This window comes from Bison bison, unplaced genomic scaffold, assembly GCF_000754665.1.
Source record: "Bison bison bison isolate TAMUID 2011002044 unplaced genomic scaffold, Bison_UMD1.0 scf7180017864464, whole genome shotgun sequence".
NCBI classification, from domain to species: domain Eukaryota; kingdom Metazoa; phylum Chordata; class Mammalia; order Artiodactyla; family Bovidae; genus Bison; species Bison bison.
Window position 1 is genome coordinate 6,093,575 of NW_011495025.1, and position 20,445 is coordinate 6,114,019.

A 20,445-nucleotide genomic window follows, 5' to 3' on the forward strand; every position below is an offset into this window, starting at 1 on the left:
TCTCCTCTCCTCTCCCCGCCCCGCGGTGTCAATCTCCCCGGATTGACAGAGAACGTAGCCTAAATACCAAAGCTGAGAGAATCGCGCGCGGAGGCGCTCGCTGGTCCCGCCTCCTGCCGGCTTTCTTTTCTCTGTGCGCCCCGGGTGGGCTTGGCGGAACTGGCTTCTACACCCCGACATCCTCCAGCGACTGCTGGGGGGCCGACTGTTCGGAAAGAGGATGGGGCTGGTGGCGGCGGGGAAGCGCTCATCTGCCCGGGAAAATAGCTGGAGAGGAGTGCGGGATGAGAGCTATGCCCCTGATAGTGTCCCCGCAACCAGCGAGACCCTGTAGTTCCTCGGTCCTGGAGGTATGTTCTGGGCAGCACAACACAGCAACTGCTATGTATTAACTGTCTTTGCAGATAATACTGAAGAGATGAAAGGACTTGTCTGAGATTTCAGACAAATCCTCATCCCCAGGAACTGCCCTGTTCCTAGCTCTTGCTTAAATGGTGGGCATGAGTGGCTATGTGTGTCCAAACTGACACATTTTTGCTGTTTGGATGGCAGGATCCTGAAGAGAACCATTCCTTAGCTAGTCAGAGACCAAAGTCTATACTAAAGGAAGGATCAGCTCTCTAACTGTATAATGGGAGGAGCTGGTTTTGAGAGATTGTGTCAGCTGGCATGGCCATTTCTAGATAATACACACACTTCTGACTTTGGAGAGAGGAGATACTTCCCCAGAGTGTGACAGGCAAATGGAGGGAACAGCTGCCTCTGCCGTGTGTGTGTGTGTGTGTGTGTGTGTGTGTGTGTCCTCAGTCGCCTCTGACTCTTTAACACCCCATGGATTGTAGCCTACCAGGGTTCTCTGCCCATGGAATTTTCCAGGCAAGGATACTGGCATGGGTTGCCATTTCCTTCTCCAGGGGATCTTCCAGCCTAGGGATAGAACCCTCATCTCCTGCGTCTCTTGCATTGGCAGGTGGATTCTTTACCACCGCACCACCTGGGAAGCCGCCTCCACCCTATGAGAGTCTCAGTTCCAACCCATGGCTCGTTTGATAGGACTTCTGCACAGGCCTAAACTCCTGCAGGTAACAAAATACAAAAAGTTACTGCCTAAGGGTGCAGCTAGGGATTAAAACACAGCCCTATTACTGCAAATTTTTCCACAACAGAAGTCAGGTAAGGTTAATAAGCACTTATATATTAAGAATTAGGTGGGAAAATATTTCAGAAGGAACTGAGAATGCTGCAGTTGTTCATTGAAAGCCAGGAGGAATAGAGTAATCGGGAAATGTGTCAGGCTCCCTCTGTCCATTCTCCACATGCTGATCACCACACACACATGTTTGCATTCTTTCAATCTCACCTCCCAGATAATTTAAAACACTTTAGCATTGCATTAAAAAAAAAAAAAAAGCCCTTCCTTCCTGGTCTATTCCCTGCCTCTACTCCCTTGTCATTTTTTCTAACTTTCCTTCTTGAACTTTATCCCAGCCTGTGTACGTTCTTCTCTCTCCCTGTAACACAATCCCACTTCTTTCCCAGGTAAACTTCAAGTTCAGATGTCATGTCCCATCGGATGTTTTATTCTGCCATTCCTTCAGTCTAAATGTCCCTTCCATTTAGTCCTCTGCCATCCAATATTTACTTCTATTCTAACACCTGTTACCCTGTGTCAGAACTCTTTGTTTCCTTCTCTTTCTTCACCATTAGGGTGAATTGTTTGAGGGCAGGGGCTAGGTCTCTTTCCTAAATAATCCTAACAGCACAGTAGGCATTTGGTAAAGTTTGGAATGCATGAATGACATGCTTAAAATAGAGAAGTTATTATCTCATTCCTGAACCTTATCTTAGTGCTTGAGTGTACACCCTTCCAAAGTGATGAATCATGGAAAGAATAAAAATGCACTGTGTTACTAAGAAATGAAGCCTTAAGGTTTCTAAAATTACAACCAAAGTGGGCAGGTGGGCCCAGCACCATTATATGAAGATCTTATTCAGTCAGTTCTAGCAAGCTAGGATGGCATGGCTGAGGAAGTACGACAGTGGTACTTGAAGTAAGAAACAATGATAATTAAGAATATCCAAGTCTAAGGGTTTTTGTAGGTCCTACAACGTCTTTACACTGTGATATTTCCCTGATGCTAAACATAGGAACTAAAAAGCCTCTTGATGAGGGTGAAAGAGGAGAGTGAAAAAGCTGGCTTAAAACTCAACATTCAGAAAACTAAGATCAAAAACAAACAAACAAAGATCATTGAATCTGGTTCCATCACTTCATGGCAGATTGATGGGGAAAAAGTGGAAACAGTGACAGATTTTATTTTCTTGGGCTCCAAAATCACTGCATATGATGACAGCAGTCATGAAATTAAAGGCACTTGCTCCTTGGAAGAAAAACGATGGCAAATCTAGACAATATATTCAAAAGCAGAGACATCACTTTGATGAGGGTAAGAGGAGGAAGGTGTGGCAGAGGATGAGATGGCTGGATGACATCACCAACTTAATGGACATAAGTTTGAACAAACTCCGGGAGATAATGAAGGACAGGGAAGCCTGGAGTGCTGCAGTTAATGGGTCACAGAGTCAGACATGACTTAGCAACTGAACGACAATAAAACATAATGAGAAGCTTGTCTACTGCCAAAGCCTAAAACCAAGTTCATTGAAGAGAATCCCTGCCTCAAGGTTTCAATTTGGAAAGTCAGAGAACAGTAGAATTTGGTTTTCTAATAGTAAACCTCTTATTTTCAAGGTCACACAGTTTATTAGGTGTTAATCCAGAAATTGTTCCAAGCTGTACCCCATGGGGCTTCCCCAGTGGCTCAGCGGGTAAAGACTCCTGCAATGCAGGAGACACAAGAGAGGGGGGTTCGATCCCTGAGTTGGGAAGATCCCCTGGAGGAGGGCATGGCAACCCACTCCAGTATTCTTGCCTGGAGAATCCGATGGACAGAGGATCCTGGCAGGCTACAGTCCATATGGTCACAAAAGAGTCAGACATGACTGAAGTGACTGAGTGTATATCCGTAGGTCACTGTGCAGTTTTTGAAGACAGGGCCTAGGTGGTTTTACTCAGTCATGCACACACACAGCACCTGTTGCAGACCTGCCACAGTGGGCACTCAGCTTGCTGAATGAAGGAAGGAATGAATAAATGTGCTCTACCATAGGGGTGTAGATGAGAGGGAAAGGCACTGTCATTTCTCCAAAGATGGAAGGCTTTAGAATCTGGGGGAAAATAAATATTTACTTTGAAAATAAACTTATCAAAGTAAAGGCAAAAAACTATTTTAGATGTCACAAAGATCTATGTGAAGTTGCTGAATCAGTTGTTACTATTTCAGAGGATGATGGAAACTTATCTTCTGAAATGTTGGCTTGTCTGCGTAAGAGGGGTCAAAGCAAAATGGTCCAGTCTGGAGTTTCCTGAATCCTGACCTCCTTACCTGAAAAACTGAGCAGTTATTTGGCCCAGTTATTTAACAGATGACTCAGTTTTGTCATTTGTAAAACGGGGATGATTATACCACATGGGTTGTTGAGAGACATTAAATAGTTAATACACAACCTATGAAGTAATTTGTATCCCATTTTCTGCCACTATTTCCTATTTCTCTAGGTGTCATTTTGCCTTTCACTGTGGCATAAAACATCTCTGTTTTTTCTCGGTCCACTTCTGTGCTTTTTTCCCTCTCACTACCTTTCTGCTTTTTTCTTTTTTACTATCTCTCTCCCTAACCAAATTCTTCTTCTTTTTTTTTTTTCCTTTGGCCATATGAGGAATGTTAGTTCCCTGACCAGGGATGCATTCCTCTCCCTATGCAGTGGAAGCACAGGATCTTAACCACCAGATGGCCAGGAAAGTGCCAATTTCTTCTTAACATTCTCATAGTTTTTCCTCACTCACCTAAAAAAATGACTGACGGCTATGAACTTCAGTAAACTTATAGAATAAGAAAGTTAATAATGACTATTAAAACACTACTTTCTTTTCCCCAAACTGATTTCTCATCTCTGCCGTGCTTATGCATACTTTTTTTGTATTTGAAAATCAGTGAATACGTTCATGCTAATTTAGCTCTGATTTTCTTCACTTAATATAACTTTATACTGAAAGGGTCAGGATATGTCCTTCCCCAATATGCCACTTTGGCATGAGGATTAATTTGAGCTGAATGCAATTAAGAATCAACAGATACAGAAAGAAGCCTTCTCAGCATTTCCCTTATCTTATTAAAAAGCAGAAACTTTTGAGAAATGAGGCTGTCATAAATTCCCTCTTCAGGATGGGCTTATTCCTAGGAGAGAGATAAAAGTAAATATACTGTAAATCTCTCTGGGAGTTTCATGGCCATGAAGACAGAAAAGACCACTTGCATTTTCACAAACAAATATTATATCAAACTTTATCTCCAGTTTATTCTCCTAAAAATCCATTTGTCTTTCCTACAGAAACTCACTTGTTCTTTCCATAGAAGATTTTTTCTGCATTTCCTTTCTTCCCCTACTAAGTTAGGTACATAAGCTCCTATCTTTAACCAGTGAGCTACTAGCTATTTCCGTATGAATAAGCCCTTTTTTCCTCCTTTTGTCTTTTGTCAGCTTAATTCAGAGGTCCCCAGGAAGGAAACCTAAGAGGGCAGAGCAAACATTTTTCCTCCCATATGCCATGATCAGTGTAGACCATACGGTTGTTATTAATTTTTATGACTGTGGTTCATATACCGCAGTTTGTCACATTCCTCTCTCATGGGGCACATTGATTGATTCTGATTTTTTTACTCTTTAAATATATCCTTCCTTTATGACACTTTCCCTTGCCTTCTCTACTTCATAGATATATACAAACATACACATGTGTAATTATGTAAATATATAAAATTTGCTGCATTTGTTGTCTAAATCTTCAGTTTTTGAGTCATCAGGCAGTGCTTCCCTCTTGAGAGTCTCTCTTTATAGAGGTGATCAAGGCACCAGTCATAAACTATTGTACCTAGATTTCTTAAACTCTAAATATTTATTAACAACCATACCAACGTGGGAGGCAATAAAGAGAGGTGGGGTTGGTTGGTTCAGTAAAAATGATTGCGTTGATTTGAGTCCCTCTTCTCTCCTAGAGTTTCTTGTGCTGCCGGTTCAGAACATAAAAAACATGTATGAAGAATTTACAAGAAAAATCTGTCAGAATTACTGCTTTTCTGCTGTGGTGTTTGGCTTTAAAAATTTTTAAAGCACCATGGAAGCAGATTTGGTGTTTCAAAGTTCTGCCACAAGAGTGATTTTAAGTAATGTTCATAGCCTCTGTTTATATTATCGTATGGTTTATAATTATGACTGTAAGTCTCAGTTAAATGATTACCATGTGAACAGCACCATACTGTGGGACTACAAAACCTAAGATGTGGTCTTTAACTCTGGAGGACCTTATAATTGGCAAAGTGAGAAACACAAACTATGAGTTCTGAGGTACTTGTACATAGTCATTGACAGTCTTGATAATAAAAGTATGCAGCATAGGATTTTTGACTCTATAAACAATACTGTCTTGAGTTTGCTTCTAAACATTAAAGAAAATTTGGAGCAACTTTTCCATACCCTGGAACAAAGGAATAGATCATCATAAATTTGCATGGATGGATTCTGGAGAATTCTGAAGACTCCATCATAAACCAACACAGGTTGGAAAACGAAACAAGTTTTGCATAATATCAAAGGTCCTTCCACCATTTTCAAATAACTGACCTAAGCACTGCTGTCTGTTACAGCCTCTCAGAGCACTGAGGAATGGTTAAAGTCGAGGGAAAAACAAGACTGCAAAAATATTTGCCTGGGGACCATCTTCTTGAACTCCCCACCTCGATAATTTGGATTAGCTTCCTCCCTATTCCATGCCATGGATTCTGATTAGAAAAAAGTCTTCTCTAGTTGAAGGACTTCATTGTTCTTTGAGTTAGAGGATGAGGCTGGCTGGCTGAAACCTTTCTCACTTTTCCTATTCCAAAGTGTTCAGTATCTACTCAAACAAAATTGGGAATTAAACTCTATGTACATTTAAGGGATATACGTATTTGTGAAAGATAAAGGAGGCCTCCAAGAATTAGATAGGATTTTTACTACACCTCTTCACCTGGACACAATACTTCCTTTATAAGAAATAAGGGATAGTCAGCGGTTCTTTGCCTTTGTAAAGAAATAGCTAGGGATTTCACAGAAGTTCCTAGGAATGATTAGCTTATTCCCAGTTGCTTGGAAAATAGGTGATCCAGGACAAGATAATATGCATTGTTAGATAGTGTGCCCAAGTCAAGAGAAGGGATTCCATTCAAAAAGCTGCCTTCCCGTATATTTTATCTTATTTAATAACTTTAAACCAAAGATGTTCAAATCTTATTTCACAGAACCCAGTGAGTCCTTAAACATTTTGTTCTGACTTTTTGTTTGTGGATTGGTGGATATCTTTTATTTTAAACATACACAAATATATTTTTGTGACAATTTGTGAATTGATTAATATATTTTATCAAGTTCCTACTGGTATACTAGGTACAATCCTAGGAACTAAGGCTCTGTCAATGAACAAAGCAATAAACATTCATACCCCCATAGAGCTTATATTCTAATGGAATCAGAAATACAGATATAATAAGTAAGGAAATTACATAATATGTTAGAAGGTAATAAGTGCTAGTAACAAAAATAAGATATGGCAGATCAAGAATGCTAGTAGGAGGAATTGCAATTTTTAGTTGGTCAGAGTAGTCCTCATGAGAAGTTACCATTTGAGGAAAAACTTGAAGGAAGTGAAAGAATGAGCTAAATAGATGAATAGGGGAAGAATTGCCCAGAGCAGCTAGGGCACTGGCCAGGAAGTGGGTCAGTGTGTGTATATTTGAGCTATAACGGAGATATGTCTCGCTATATTACAATTAGTAAAGGGGAACATGAGGTCAGAGTAGGGGTGGAAGATACATATTGTAAAGGTGTTTGGCTTTTACTCTTAAGAGAAATAGGAAAATAGACGAATACATTGTGAGAAGTATTTGAACAATAGAGATATGTATTTTCAAAACAGTATCTCCACTTCCTAAACCTATACTTCCCAGACATTGCTGCCATTTGGGGTCATATCTTTCTAAAGGCTTTTCTCCATGATTACATGCATAGATGGGTACAAATAGAAATACACAATTTTGTTTTGTGAGGATATGTGTGTGTGTCTCTGTCTACATGTGTGCATTTTAACATAAAAAAATAAGGTCACTCAGTTGTGTCTGACTCTTTGCGACCCCATGGAATATACAGTCCATGGAATTCTCCAGGCCAGAATACTGGAGTGGGTAGCCATTCCCTTCTCCAGGGGATCTTCCCAACCCAGGGACTGAACCCAGGTCTCCTGCATTGCAGGCGGATTCTTTACCAGCTGAGCCACCAGGGAAGCCCAGTGAACTTATATTCACTGGGGAGGTAGGAGACAGGGGACCTCTGGGTGGGACAGTTTCCCAGGTGGTGCAGTGGTAAAGAACCCACCTGCAATGCAGGAGACGCAGGACACGTGGATTCAATCCCTGGGTCAGGAAGATCCCCTGGAGAAGGAAATGGCAGCCCATTCCAGTATTCTTGCCTAGGAAAGCCCATGGAAAGAGGAGCCTGGCAGGCTGTAGTCCATGAGGTGACAAAGAGTTAGCCACAACCGAGTGAGCACACACACGGGGCCAGATATCAGGTGTTTGTCAAGCAGAGTAAAATTCAAGCTTTGTTCTTACCCAGACACTTCAAGGACAAAGCTGGTGGCAAAAGCTGAGCTCTGCTAAAGTAAAGAGATAAGGTGCCCTCTCCTGAGGTCAAGGAAGACTTCCCTGTCTATACATGTACAGGAAGGCTTCTTGGGGGTCTAAAAAAGGAGGGGTCCCCACCCCATAAGTGTGGACATGCATCCATAGGCCTCTGCAGTGGGATCTATCTTAGAAAAATATTGTGCTCCGCAAGGACTCTCTTGGAGAGGGTCCTAGGACCAATCAGATGTGAAGAGAGAAACAAGATGATTGGTTAAATATATACAAAGACCCGGAAGGACCGCCGTATATAAGGGATTTGCAGCACCTTCTTACTGTGCTTCTCTTCGCTCAGGATGCCTGCCCTCCTCTCCGGGTGTGTATCTCTGCCTAGTTTCTGACTTCCTGCACTCCTCATGAGAGAGGATGCCCGGACCCTTTCTCTCTGGATGTGTATCTCTGCCCTGCTTTTGACATAAATTAACAATTTTTCAGTGTGCTTTCCCATACATTGTGTTGTATCTCTAATAATAAACTTTGCATGTGTTTTTACAGCTTTTGCCTTCTTGAAACAGTCTTGCTTTCAAATGAGGGAAAACCACAGGGCCATTTTGCTTCTAGCCTCTAGCCCCTGGCAATCTAATGGCTAGGATTCCTAGTTTTCATCCAGGTTACCCAGGTTCAATTCTTGGGCAGGGAACTAAGATCTCTCTTCAGGACCACTCACTGCTCTTCCTCCAAGATCAATATTCTTGTGTTAATTAGCAACTTGGTTTTTATAATTGACGTGTCTTGGAGACCTTTCTTTGTCATGATAGTACACATATTTCTATTTCATTCCTTTTTAACTATTACATAATAGTCTATTGTACACATATGCTACATTTTGTTTAACCATACCTTTATTGGTAAATGTGTGTGTGTGTGTGTGTATGTGTTTGTGTGTGTGTGTGCTCAGTTGCTTGGTCGTGTCTGACTCTTTGTGACCCCATGGTCTGTAGCCCACCAGGCTCCTCTGTCCATGGCATTTTCCCAGCAAAAATTCTGGAATATTTAAGTTCTAATTTGCCTCGTTGCTTCTTTCCTTTCCATGTTGAATTACTATTGTCTTAATATTACATTTAATAACATAAAATTACGTGTTGCATGAAACACGGGGGGAAACTTAAAAATTAAATTTGTGTTACCTTCTCTCAGAAAAGCAATGTTTCTTAAATTAGAATCATTTAGACTTACCTTAATGGAAACAATGGCTTCATTTACTTCTTCATTAAGGACTTATGTAATGTTTGTTGTTCTGGAACAAATGGCAATTATGAGAGTTTGAGCCCAATTATTCTGAGCTTTGCCTCCCTCGTGGCTCAGGTGTTAAAGAATCCAATTACAATGCGGGAGACCCAGGTTCGATCCCTGGGTCGGGAAGATCCCCTGGAGAAGGGAATGGCAACCCACTCCAGTATCCTTGCCTAGGAAATCCCATGGACAGAGGAGCCTGGCAGGCTACAGTCCATGGGGTTGCAAAGAGTCAGACACAACTGAATGACTAACACTTTGACATTTCGACTTGCTATGAGTTCACTCAGTCACCTTAACTGAGTTGACCATGGGTCTTTATCAGTAGGGAGTAAGGATCCATTATCCATGATCGGCAATCCATTGACTGCCTGACCTGTGCTTAGGTATGCACCACAGAGAGGAAAATTAGCACTTGATTCCAAAGAGGACTTCTGGCAAGGTTGATTTAGTAATCAGCATTTCAGGGATCTCTTTATATTGTTATGTCAACTCTAAGGAATGCATTATTGTTACTGCAGGTTTATATTGAGAAGGCTTGGATTAAAAATAAAAAATAAAAACTTGTCATGGCTGGTAAAGAATGGAGCCAGAAGCTCTTAGTATATGTCATATTTTGTCACTTGACATGCTTCATGTTTTCAGAATATGAAATGCCTGCTTAATACAGCCTTAACTTCCTATTATACTTCTGGGTTAGGAAAGAGAACATTAGAAGGATGGTGTGTTCCAAATAAAACTTCTCTCTTCAAATCCCTAGTGGGCTTTTGCAATGCAACCTAACACTGTCTGTGCTTGGTTTCTTTCACTTCCTTTCTGAATTAGTGTTATCTTCCTGCTTGCACACTTTTGCTAGAAGGCAGAGCTTGTAAAAGGAGACCACATTATGTCAGAGGTAGCAGAAGACAGGAAGTTTACACAGAAGAAAACTGTTTGCTCAAATTGCTTTAATTAGTCCTTATTAAAGTTGCCGTTATTGTCAGAGATGCTGTCGTCGGGATTCTATTGCACAAAAAGGATATCTCTGACACGTGAATTTTTCCTTTTCCCATCTCCTTGCCAGGAACACCAGAAAAAGATCTCAGACTGGTTAGAAGCATTAGGTTGTCAGTTTGAATCCGAGTGATGGAGAAGGAACTGTGGTTAATAACCAGCTAACAGTGGAGAAAAAAGGAAGTCAATTAGATATGAGAACTGGACATTTTCCCAAGACTAGCTTGTTTGGAAAGCCTCAGTCTTTCTGGTAGTTGCAGGGGGCTGATAAGGTTCCTCTCTGATACTTTCTCTTGTGCCTTGAAAGCTGGCAGGAAGGGAAGCTCCTGGACTGTTAATAGATGCGGCTCTTGCTTGAAGTTTCTATGAGAAAGCCGACAAGAGTCGAAATCTTCTCTGTATCCCCACTGCCTCTCTACAGAGGTTTGGGCTGTTTTCCTTCCAACATCACAGATCATAACTGAGGTGAGTTGTCTGTTTTTGTTTTTCAAATGTTCGTACTGAGTGGAGAGTCTTGATTCTTTTTCGGTATGTTCTTTAACGAGTGTGTCATTTTAAAATGGTACTTCTCAAACTTGAATGTGCATATGAACGTGAAGATCTTGTTTAAAAGCAGCAGAATTCAGTGGATCTAGGGTGGCTTGAGATTCTGCATTTCTGAGAAGTGCCCAGATGACCTCAGTGCTGCTGGCCCATGAAACAGAGTAATAATGGCTTAAAACCTTCTAGGTTTATTGCTCTGTAGGGCAAGCAGTTGGGAAATGTTGGCAGAATCAAGGTGTCTGGCTGAGCACATGATTTGTGTAGAGCACCTGGAAGGAAAATGAGACACTGTTAGTGCCCAGATTGACTTGCTTTGATGGACTAGCTCAGAGTTTGGGGGGTTGTGTTAAATAGTTCCTAGATATGGTAAGCCATGTCACCCCAAGTGAGACAGAATGTTGGTCTGCTCCTTAGATTGCATGGACCACTTTGAGCAGAGCCAGAAATATTTTTGCAGTTTGGGGAATAGTAGTCATATCATGCCTTAACTGGGATAACTAGTGGTCACTTGAATATTTCAGCTTCGATTGAAAATTATGCATCTAGAAAAATAACTGATGTCTTCCTCCTCCCATTTGGAGGTTAAGGTTGTGAGGCATATACATCTATGATATGATTTAAAGTCAATTTGAGCAAGGAATATAATTGATATGTTTTATCATCTTGTGAGAGTGTTCCTCTTTAAATTGAATAGCTCCCTGCCCTAAATGGTACATGTTTATCTGAAAGTTGCTTTTAACCCAAAAGTGCCAAGCCAAGAAGGAAAAAAATAAATAATAGGAAGTGTGCCTTGCTGAGGGTAGAAAACAGTAGTGGGAGAAAAACAGGGAAAGAAAGGAAAGTGATGGCCGTGGAAGTCAAGTTTGCAAAATGAATAAAAGAAACCCCAGCCTGAAAATAGGATTCTTTTTCCGACATGCATGGGAGTTTTTCTAGAGTGGTAGCTTGCGTCTTCCTCAGCTAGAGAAATGTGCTTAAGATAGAATAGGCAAATTAAAATTTGTGTTGTTTTAAAGTACATGCTGAAACTATTTGTCATCGAGTCAAGGATAGTCAGTGGAATCAAAGGTCAGTGGCATGAACAGACCTGGTGAGGCCCAGTATGAATCCATTTAAACTATCTCAGACAGAGGGGAATTGCTTCTGTTTGAAATAAGCTTCAGATAACTTTCCTTTCTATTATGGAGTATAACAGAGGAGTTACATACAAGTTTAACAACCTATATGGCTACTGTTCTGACCAATCAGAACAGTAGCTACTGTAAACAGCCCATATAATGGGAAACCACTTGTAGGCAGTAAGAAGTACATGGGGTTGAACATCAGCCTAAGCTAGGTTTTCATGAACTTTTATTGGGGGGAGAAATTGTAAAGCTACAAATGAGTTCAGAGACATACAACCTATAACATATATTCAGAGTTCAGAAACATATATTCCTACTAGCATCTGTCAGCACGTTAGCCCCATTCTCTCCAGTGAGGCCACTTCCCTGTCTTTCCAAGCTTTCATTCTGGCTGTGTATCTCCTGCAACCTTCACTAAAGAAAGTAGGGTTCTCTTAAGTCATTGTAGGTGACTCAAAAGTCCTATCCATTCCCTCAGTAGAGGGAAAATGCCTATACTCTTTTGTAAAGAGATACTGCAGAAAATGAAATGATCACTACGCTATCCTTCCATACAAAGCATGGTCACATACTTTACCTTGCTTGATTTTTCACAACTATCATGGGGATATGTCATGTCAAGGGGATTTTTGTTTTTACCTGTCATGGAGGAAAATGAAGTTCTTGTTAAGCGATTTGTGAGGAGGCACACAGCCGGTTAGTGGGTGTATTGAAATTAAACTCGCTTGTTTGCTCTAAGTTCAGGTTTATCCTGTACTTTTCTTCGTCTTCCCAAGCATCCCCTTAAGACCTATGACAGCCCTTATTGTTCTCTACTAGAGTTCATTGGCTTTCCCTGTCAAAATTGGAAACCTTTGTGCCTTAAAAAGAGTCCTTTTTCTACTTGTTTTGTCAAAATTTTTAGTGTGTTTGTCACAACCTTTATATCCATTAAAACCTTTAGTTCCCAGGGGTAAACATTTTAGAGGAGGGCCTCTAAACTTTATTTTGACTGAAAATTACCTGGGGAGTTTGCTAAAACTCAGATTTCTGGGTCGTAACTTGAGAGATCTGATTCAGTAGATCTAGGACTAGGCCTAAGAATTCACATACCTAAAAGCTGCCAGGTGATTTTAACGCTACCAACCAGAGAGCATGCTTTGAGACTACAGGCATAGCTTCAGTCAGTATCTTGAAATAACACATTTCTGGTTTAGATTCCACGTATGTGATATCATATGGTGTTTGTCTTTCTCTTTCTGACTTATTTCACTTAGTATAATAATCTCTAGGTTCATCTGTGTAGCTGCAGATGACATTATTTCATTCTTTTTTATGGTTGAGTAGTAGTCCATGGTATATGTGTACCACATCTTCTTTATGTCTTCATCTGGACATTTAGGTTGTTTCCATGTCTTGGCTATTGTGAATAGTGCTGCTAGGGGTGCATGTTTCTTTTTAGATTATAGTTTTGTCTGAATATATGCCTAAGAGTGTCCGACTCTTTTTGACCCCATGAACTGTAGCTCACCAGATCCTCTGTCTGTGGGATTTCCCAGACAAGAATACTGGAGTGGGTTACCATTTCCTTCTCCAGCAGATCTTCCTGACCCAGGGATCAAACCCTCACCTTTTACATCTCTTGCATTGGCAGGAAGGTTCTTTCCCACTAGCGCCACCTGGGAAGCTCCAATGGTGGGGGGTGTAAAAAAATAATCAGATGATCAAGAGGATGTATTAGTAAATGTCAGGAAGCCTCCTTCTCCAGGTATCCCATCAATGGGTCAATATACAAAGTAGCCACGGCAGCATAGAAGAAAGTGTGAGCTAATAATAAAGTTTTCACTTCCCTAAGTGGCTGCTGTTCTTGTTGTTCAGTTGCTAAGTTGTGTCTGACTCTTGGTGACCCCATGGACTATAGCCCACCAGGCTCCTCTGTCCATGGGATTTTCCAGGCAAGAATACTGGAGTGGGTAGCCATTCCCTTCTCCAGGGATCTTCCCAACCTAGGGATCAAACCCAGTTCTTCCACATTGCAGGCAGATTCTTTCCTGGCTGAGCCACCAGGGAAACCCACAGCATTGGGTACATGCCTTAAACCAGCAGCCAGTAATACAGAGCCAGAACGTGTGGCTGTGGGGACCACTGAGAGAAATAATTCCTCCATCCACACTGGCTGCCTAGGTGCTTCTCTCACATGCTAGACATACTCCTGCCTCCATTCCCTTTGCCTAAATGTTTTCCTCTGGTCTATTTAAAATTGCAAAACCTTCCTTTGCCTTCTAGACTACTGCTTCCTTCCCCATGTGCCTCTCTCCAGGACTTCTCACCTCTAACATACTAGACTATCTAGATTGAGTTACTGTTTATTATCTGTCTTCTTCCAAGACCAGGGTTCTGTTTCATTCACTGTCCTATCCTCAATATCTAATGTTGTGCCTAAAACATGCCTTGTTGGTGTTTAGTCGCTAAGTCGTATCCGACTCTTTTGTGACTCCGTGGACTATAGCCTGCCAGGCTCCTCTGTCCATGGGATTTTGCAGGCAAGAATACTGGAGTTGACTACCAATTCCTTCTCTAGGGGATCTTTCTGACCAGGGATTGAACCCATGTCTCCTGCATTGGCAGGCGAGTTCTTACCACTGAGCCAACTGGGAAGCCTGTGCCTGAAACATAGTAGGTAGACCAACTACATAAATACCATTAACGTTCTTGGAGAAGAGTAAACAAATGTCTCTAGTGTCTCTAGAGAAGTTCAAGGTAGGCGGAGATCAGCATGCTGGGAAAATCACCTATGTGTATACTGAATTCACTGAGAGGTAAGATAGAAGTAGTGTTTGTTAGAGACAGCAATAGTGTCTCAGTTACTGATAAATGGGAGAAGAGGTCACAGAGTCCAAAGATAGCAGCAGCCATGGAAAGTAGCCAGTGATGAAGTCTGGTGACCTGAAACTCAAAGCTGAGATTTGGGAGAAGTGAGTAGATGATCCACTCTGGGATGTTCACATTTTGCAGTGGTTTCTTCTCTCAAAATAAACAAGATCAGAATATGAAATTTTCCATCGTAACCTCAAGGAAAGCACTTTTGCTTCTGTAGTGACTTTTTATGCTTTAATCACAAGAGGGCACCAGAGTCTAGCAAAAGATCACTTTTTTCCTTCATCTAAAGCTGCGTGCGTGCTCTGTTGTTCAGTCGTGTCAGACACTTTGCAACCCCATGGACTGTAACCTGCCAGGCTCCTGTCCATGGGGATTCTTCAGGCAAGAATACTGGAGTGGGCTGCCATTTCCTACTCAGGGGATCTTCCTGATCCAGGGATAGAACCTGCATCTCCTGTGTCTCCTGCATTGGCAAGCGGATTCTTTACCACTGAGCCACCTGGGAATACCCTATCTAAAGCTTTTTGTTGTTCTGTTGCTAAATCCGACTCTGCAACCCCATGGACTGCAGTAGGGCAGGCTCCTCCAACCTTCGCTATGTTCCAGAGTTTGCTTGAATTCATGTCCATTGAGTTGGTGATGCTAACTATCTCAACCTCTCGTCGCCTTCTGCTTTTGCCTTCAGTCTTTCCCAGCATCAGGGTCTTTTTTTTTTTTAATGAAGTTGGCTCTTCACATTAGGTGGCCTTTAATGGAGCTTTAGTTTCAGCATCAGTCCTTCCAATGAATATTCATTGAAGAAGGGGTGCAATTAATAATTACTTGGAGCCATATGTGTAAACAGGGACTTTTCCTATGCAAACTGGGACAAAAGCCCTGCACAATATGAGCATGACCAATTTAATTATGGGGTAGCTCTACACTAAGGGCTCTTATTCTCAAAATCACTACAAATGCTTATGACACACTAATAGATTAGAAAGAAAAGTGACCAAACTTGCTTTTATCTTGAAGCAAAGATCAAGAAAGGCTTTCCCCTGTACCCTACTTCCCTAATTATCTTTATTGCCTATCCTATTTTTCTCCTTAGTGTGATCTTAGTTTGATTATACCCTCAAGTAAGAGAATTGTTTTATCCAAAATTATCTCAATTATTTGAAAGTGGTCCAAAGTGTTCTCTAAATTCTCACAGTTCTTTTCTGCATATCTCTTATCTTCTATACTATATATTAATTATTTGTATACTTGTTTTATTCTTTTGAACATGACTTACATGCTGAGGATGTGAAAAAATAGGTTTTGAAAATGGCTTTTTTTTTTCCTTCTAGTTTTATTGAGATACAATTGATATAACTTAGCACTGTGTAAGTTTGAAGTATACAGCATAATGATTTGGTTGTACATCATGAAGTGATTATCACAATAAGTTTAGTCAGTATCCATCATCTCACTTATGCAGAAAATTAAAAGAGTCCTGTTATTAGCATAAATTCAAAGTATGGTTGGAAGGAGATTGTGGTGAATAACAAAAGAAGCTCCTATGAGTCTTATCACTGAATAAATTACCAGAGTTCTAGGGGACTTCCCTGGTGGTGGTCCAGTGGTTAAGACTCGATACTTCGAATGCAGAGGACACTTGTCAGGGAATTAAGATCCCATGCACCACGCAGTATAGCCAAAAACTTAAAAAAGTAAAGAGTTTTAGAAGCTGTGTCGGGAACCAAGGGCAAAGACCAAATATGTATTTCTTACTGTATTTTTTTATGTCGCTCTTGAAAACATACTATCAGCTTATACTAGCTAGCCACCAGAGAATTTGAGGATGAGGGTAGTTGCCTGAGAAACCAACCATGGGATTACAGAGTTGAACTTTCAGTCTCAACCTCCAGGAGGATAGAAGGCTGAAAGTTGGGTTAATCAGTAACTGTTGACAATTGATTTAATCAATCATGCCTATGTAACGGAACTTCCCTAAAACCCCCTAATTTAAGGGAGAGTTCGGAGAGTTTCTGGATTGGTGTACACATCAAGGGGCTGAGACGTGGGGGTGCAGCCAGAGACTGCATGAAACTCTACGCTGCTTCTTCTGTCTTGGCCCTGTGGATCTCTTCTATTTGGCTGTTCCTGAGTTGTATCCTTTATAATACACCAGTAAGTAAACCGTTTTCCCAATTTCTGTGAGTTGTTCTAACAAATTATCACACTTGAGGAGGGAATGGTGGGAACACCTGATTTGTAGCTGGAAACCTGGGACTTGCAGCTGGTGAACTGGGGCAGTTTTGTAGGACTGATTTCTTTTTTTTTTTTTTAACTTACAAATTGTATTAGTTTTGCCAAATATCAAAATGAATCCGCCACAGGTATACATGTGTTCCCCATCCTGAACCCTCCTCCCTCCTCCCTCCCCATACCATCCCTCTGGGTCGTCCCAGTGCACTAGCCCCAGGCATCCAGTATCGTGCATCGAACCTGGACTGGCAACTCGTTTCATACATGATATTATGCATGTTTCAATGCCATTCTCCCAAATCTTCCCACCCTCTCCCTCTGCAACAGAGTCCAAAAAATATGGAACACTTCACGAATTTGCGTGTCATCCTTGTGCAGGGGCCATGCTAATCTTCTCTGTATCGTTCCAATTTTAGTATATGTGCTGCTGAAGCGAGCACTGTAGGACTGATTCTTACTCTGTGTTCAGTTCAGTTCAGTTCAGTTCAGTTGCTCAGTCGTGTCCGACTCTTTGCGACCCCATGGACTGCAGCACGCCAGGCCTCCCTGTCCATCACCAACTCCTGGAGTTTGCTCAAACTCATGTCCATTGAGTCAGTGATGCCATCCAACCGTCTTATCCTCTGTTGTCCCCTTCTCCTCCCACCTTCAGTCTTTTCCAGCATTAGGGTCTTTTCCAATGAGTCAGTTCTTTGCATCAGGTGGCCAAAGTATTGCAGTTTCAGCTTTAACATCAGTCCTTCCAATGAATATTCAGGACTGATCTCCTTTAGGATGGACTGGTTTGATCTCCTTGCAGTCCAAGGGACTCTCAGGAGTCTCCTCCAACACCACAGTTCAAAAACATCAATTCTTCAACGCTCAGCTTTCTTTATAGTCCAACTCTCACATCTATACATGACTACTGGAAAAACCAAAGCTTTGACTAGACAGACCTTTGTTGGCAAAGTAATGTCTCTGCTTTTTAATATGCTGTCTAGATTGGTCATAACTTTCCTTCCAAGGAGTAAGTTTCTTTTAATTTCATGGCTGCTGTCACCAGCTGCAGTGATTTTCAAGCCCCTCAAAATAAAGTATATTGTTTCATCTATCTACCATGAAGTGATGGGACTGGATCATGATCTTAGTTTTTTGAATGTTGAGCTATAAGCCAACCATTTCCACTCTCCTCTTTTACTTTCATCAAGAGGCTTTTTAGTTCTTCTTTGTTTTCTGCTATAAAGGTGGTGTCATCTGCATATCTGAGGTTATTGATATTTCTCCCAGCAATATTGATTCCAGCTTGTGCTTCATCCAGCCCAGTATTTTACTTGAAGTACTCTACATATAAGTTAAGTAAGCCAGGGTGACAATATACAGCCTTGACGTACACCTTTCCCGATTTGGAACCAGTCTGTTGTTCCATGTCCAGTTCTGTTGCTTCCTGACCTGCATACAGATTTCTCAGGAGGCAGGTGAGGTGGTCTAGTATTCCCGTCTCTTTAAGAATGTTCCACAATTTGTTGTGATCCATACAGTCAAAGGCTTTAGAATAGCCAATGAAGAAGAAATAGATGTTTTTCTGGAACTGTCTTGCTTTTTCTATGATCCAACTAGACAGATGTTGGCAATTTGATCTCTGGTTCCTCTGCCTTTTCTAAATCCAGCTCGAACATCTGGAAGTTCTCGGTTTATGTACTGTTGAAGCCTGGCTTGGAGAATTTTGAGCATTGCTTTGCTAGCGTGTAAGATGAGTGCAATTGTGTGGTAGTTTGAGCATTATTTGGCATTGCCTTTTTTGGGGATTGGAATGTAAACTGACCTTTTCCAGTCCTGTGGCCACTGATGAGTTTTCCAAATTTGCTGGCATATTGAGTGCAGCACTTTCACAGCATCATCTTTCAGGATTTGAAATAGCTCAACTGGAATTTCATCACCTCCACTAGCTTTGTTCATAGTGATGCTTTCTAAGGCCCACTTGACTTCACATTCCAAGATGTCTGGCTCTAGGTGAGTGATCACACCATCGTGATTATCTGGGTCGTGAAGATCTTTTATGTATAGTTCTTCTGTGTATTCTTACCACCTCTTCTTAATATCTTCTGCTTCTGTTAGGTCCATACCATTTCTGTCCTTTATTGAGCCCATCTTTGCATGAAATGTTCCCTTGGTATCTTTGATTTTCCTGAAGAGATCTCTAGTCTTTCCCATTCTATTGTTTTCCTCGATTTCTTTGCATTGATTGCTTAGGAAGGCTTTCTTATCTCTCCTTGCTACTCTTTGGAACTCTGCGATCAGATGAATATATCTTTCATTTTCTCCTTTTCCTTTCACTTCTCTTCTTTTCACAGCTATTTGTAAGGCCTTGTCAGACTACCATTTTGCCTTTTTGCATTTGTTTTTCTTGGGGATGGTCTTGATCACTGCCTCCTGTACAATGTCCATAGTTCTGTCCATAGTTCTTCAGTTCTCCGTGTCCCTCTGTCTACCAGATCTAATCCCTTGAATCTATTCATCATCTCCAGTGTATGTACATAAGGGATTTGATTTAGGTCATACCTGAATGGCTCAGTGGTTTTCCCTACTTTCTTCAATTTAAGTCTGAATTTTGCAATAAGTAACTCATGATCTGAGCCACAGTCAGCTCCTTGTTTTGTTTTTGCTCATTGTATAGAGGTTCTCCATCTTCAGCTGCAAAGAATATAATCAGTCTGATTTTGGTATTGACCGTCTGGTGATTTCCATGTGTAGAGTCATCTCTTGTGTTTTGGAAGAGGGTGTTTACCATGACAAGTGCATTCTCTTGGGATTATTCATTCAAAATTGCACACAATATGGCCTCCATTTCAGGTATGCAGGGCTGGTTCAACATTTGAACTAAATTTTTGTAATCTGTCACATTGACAGGCCACAGGAAAAAAAATACGTGATCATATCAAAAGATGATAAAAAAATTGCTAAAATGCAGTATGGATTCATGATTAAGGACTCTTGTCAAACCAGGAATAGAGGAGGACTCCCTCAACTTGGTAAAGAAATCTACAAAAAGCCTACAGTCAACTTCATACCTCTGGTAAGAAAAGAGCTTTCTCACTAAGATCAGGAGCAAGGCAAGGATGATCTCTCTCACACTTTCAAGATCACACTGGAAGTCCTAGCGATGCAATAAGACAAGAAGTCATGGCATTTAGGAAGGGATAAAACAGTTTTGGGTTGCAAATCACATAATTGTCTATGTAGAAAATCCAAACAAATAAACAATAGCAACAACAACAACAACACAATAAAAACTAGAACTAGTAAATGATATAGCAAGGCTGCAGAACAATGTTAATATACAAAAGTCAACCACTTTCCTATATACTAGCGGTGAACATTAAAGACGTAGTACCATTTACGTTAGATCCCCAAAAGTGAAATTGTTGTTGTTTTACTCTCAAAGTCGTGTCCAACTCTTGGAACCCTTGGACTTTAGCCCTCCAGGCTCCTCTGTCCATCAGATTTTCCAGGGAAGAATATTGAGGTAGGTTGCCATTTCCTTCTCCAGGGTATCTTCCTGACCCAGGGTTCGAACCCACATCTCTTGCACCTCCTGTACTGGCAGGCAGATTCTTTATCATGGTACCACTTGGGAATCTTTATAGATTACCAAG

General features: G+C 41.2%; 1 protein-coding gene across 5 annotated transcripts in view; it reads left to right on the top strand.

Moving 5' to 3' along the window:
- ABCG2 (ATP-binding cassette, sub-family G (WHITE), member 2 (Junior blood group)) overlaps window positions 1-20,445 on the top strand; it is a 128,901-nt gene continuing 108,456 nt past the window's right edge. The window contains exons 1-2 of one of the 5 annotated variants that reach the window (XM_010860185.1): window positions 1-350; window positions 971-1,082. The gene's annotated coding sequence lies outside the window, so the exon portion shown is untranslated. Of the gene's footprint in view, window positions 351-970; window positions 1,083-9,897; window positions 10,524-16,524; window positions 16,736-19,699; window positions 19,866-20,445 lie in introns of those variants that run through there. The other 4 variants (XM_010860186.1, XM_010860183.1, XM_010860188.1 and 1 more) reach the window with 4 other exon arrangements.